This window comes from Lolium perenne, chromosome 3 (genome assembly GCF_019359855.2).
Source record: "Lolium perenne isolate Kyuss_39 chromosome 3, Kyuss_2.0, whole genome shotgun sequence".
In the NCBI taxonomy this organism is placed as follows: Eukaryota; Viridiplantae; Streptophyta; class Magnoliopsida; order Poales; family Poaceae; genus Lolium; species Lolium perenne.
This window is the reverse complement of record NC_067246.2, coordinates 277964930-277968117: the sequence shown is the minus strand read 5'-3', so window position 1 is coordinate 277968117 and position 3188 is coordinate 277964930. Positions and strand designations below refer to the sequence as shown.

General features: G+C 35.5%; 1 long non-coding RNA gene across 1 annotated transcript; it reads left to right on the top strand.

Moving 5' to 3' along the window:
- The first annotated feature begins 340 nt into the window (after nt 1-340).
- Nucleotides 341-2643, top strand: LOC127344410 (uncharacterized). The gene is made up of 3 exons (XR_011756044.1): nt 341-588; nt 1482-2131; nt 2260-2643. It is a non-coding gene; the product is annotated as an uncharacterized lncRNA (long non-coding RNA).
- Nucleotides 2644-3188: the final 545 nt, after the last annotated feature.

The following is a 3188-nucleotide window of genomic DNA, read 5'->3' as shown; positions in this document are numbered from 1 at the left end:
AATATTTACCAATGTATAGATGTTCACTTCACATACTGCAAGTATTCCATTGTTCATCCAAACTCATCAATCTGGATGGCACTGCTTTCATGATAATGTAGTGTTAGATAATTATGATAATGTAGTGTTTTGGACATGTCTCCCAGTCTAATCATTGATTGGTTCATTTTTCTCTAACTTAAGTCATACTTTAAATTTTAGATTGGCTTATTTGCAATAGAATGTCAGCCTTTGTTTTTGGTAATGTATTTGCTTTAAATAATCTGGTAATCTCATCCTCACAATGTTGATGTTCTTGCTCTCTACAGTGATCATGGTTACTTCCTAATATTAATTTGATGCTGGTAATTTCCTAGGAGGTAGTATTCAGAACATTTCTTTCCGTTACCGGATGTTTCAGAATTGACACCTGAACTCTCACTTTGGATGCATCCTATAAACCAAGGGGACAACTGTGAATTCTTTGATGTGGTGGGTGATATTGATTGGCTGAATTAGTTCTGTGCTCACAAGTCGTCCGAGAGGAGCACTAGGGAGACTGAGATTCCAGTTTGCCTTGGAGGCACCTAGCATTAACCTAATGACCAGGTTCCACTCCATATTTAAACTTTTGTTGTTTTGGAGAAATTAATGTCTTATTCTTGAATTGCTAGAGATTTTTTAATTTCAATCCACTGACTCGTGTGCTTAAAAACATCGTGGCGATAATTTAGGTGTTATTATCAGATTTTTGAAACCAGCCTTGGAATTTCTAATTCAAATAAAGTGATGAGTTGTTATTGCCATCCCGGGCAGGATGTCATTTTTTTGCTGTCTTAGATAGATTTATAGAACATTCAACTTCACACTTTCACCTTTTTCTGGGGGGGCATAATCATACATTCCTATATTGTTTGATGAATAAATTCTTACTAACCCGACTTCTGCTGAATTTGTAATATGAATGTCTTGTTGCATGCTACATAACAAACACAATACAATAATTGGACTGTTATTGATAACTCATATTTATATGGGGTTAGAAAGTTACACTAATTTATGATGCATCAAGTAGTGTATAACATTGTTAGCTTGATATAAAAATATTGGGATGTTCAAGTTTTTGGGTGGAAGTCCAAGTGCTTTTGTTTCCTTCATCCTTTGGAAAATGCATTATGTGTTTTATTTTATTTTAAGAACGGAACAACGTTATTAATTAGCTATTAATGAGAATATCAATTAAGGAGTGACAATCCTGATGGTCCATCTGTTCCATTTTGTAGTGCATGTTTTAGTCTATTTCATGAAATAAGGATGCCACTAATATTATAGGGAAATGACCACGGTAGCCGATGGTATTATTTTCTTGAGAATATGAGGGAACAGTTAGTATGTATGTTTAGCCATAAATGATAGAGATAAATAAATGAGTAAAAAAGAGAGAAGGGCCCTTAGTTCTACATGCAAGTTTCATATAATCTAAAATATAGCCAAATTTACAGGATTTATATTTTTAAATGGAGGGAGGGAGTAGCATTCAAATTTCACACAACTCAGCTATGTCTAGATGATAGATGCAAGTGGCCTCTTCTTGATGTGGCTGAACATGCTGATGTGTTCCTAGATGGTGTGCCTTATACCTAGGCTCGGATGTGGTAAGTTTTATAAACTGCTCACTATATTGTTCTTTATTGGTATGAACAAATAGGGGCTAGCTGTTTCAAGTTTACTGTAGAGAAGATCTACTGCACGTTGCTTTTCATTTCTCATGAGATGTGTTCTTTATATTATATTTATCATTCTTTCTTTATAGATCATGTTTTGCAGACTATGGTACCTTTGATTTATAACACTCAAGATAAAGGACAGGCAACTGAGCTGATGAATAACATTTTTGGCAAGGATACAATTGTTGATATAGAATCAACTATCAAACCTAACCAGATGATAAAAAGCAAGTAGTTCTTCAGCAATCACACGTCATTGTACAAGTTATCTCGGTGGTTAGATATTTTGCATCTGTTCGACATGTCTTGACAAAATATATTTATTGCAGATGTGTGTCACAGCCTGTCAAAGATGTGGCAGCCTGGCAGGTGCAGCTGACAAGAAAAACAACCCTTAGACCGTACAAATTCCAGCTTCACATTAGGTATACATGATGAATTTGAGTCTATCATAAATTGTCGCTGAGTCTGTATTGTCTACCATATGATTGTTCTAAGTTGCGATTTGGCGTTGATTGTTGTGTGATTTAGTTTTCATGAATGTTGCTTCCAGGTGCAACAAACCATTGATATTTGTTTGCTTCGTGTTATCTACGTACCGTTGGATCTGAGGATTGTGTTCCTCATTTTTGTTGTGGTATTGTATATATAAATCAAGCGTATGATGAATGGTTGTATATGTGAGTGCTTTTGCTTCATGCTGCTATCAGTTGCGTAGTTATGTAGTTTATTTTATCCTGTGGCGTGCTTTCTCAGGAAAAACGACATGTGTTCATTCCCATTTCACTACCAATTTCTCCGCTCTTGTTCGATTGTATATAATCATATTTTCTCCGTTATGATTACATGTGTTCAGTTATACCATAGGCCTATTGCTTTTGCTTTTCAAATCCAATAAAAATACCCGTATATTGGTGCGAGCTCCGCGGGGTCGTGCGCCAAGGCGCACATCTAAATCTAATAAATAGAGTGCTCGAATCTCGACGGAGAACTTGGTCAATTTTTTTTAAAAAATCATATGTGTTTAAATATAAAAAGAATGATAATAATGTTTTTCATATAGTGAAATGTACTGCTTGCTTTTAGAGCTAACTTTTGCACGGATAGGTTCGATGGTTTTGGGCGTCGAGAGACAGTCTCAGATTTCAGAAATCCTCGGTTGATTGATGGTTGGCAAAACAAAGTTTAAAATAGATCAAAAACTTGGTTGAAATAATTTTTGGTTCGGGCCACCCAATTTTTTTCCAAGTTATTGTATTTTTATTTTTAAAATCTAAAATGATGCTATATTTTTTATTTATCCGAACACCTATATAACTTGTTATAACATATCTATACATCTCATAAAGCAACTACGATCGTCGTCCATCAGTAACGCGGGATCGAGCGTACGAGGATGCAGAGACTAGTAGCCGCATATGGGGGTGCCTCTCCCAAGACGCGCCCCAATAGGAAATTCAACCATAAACTTAAAATTTGTTC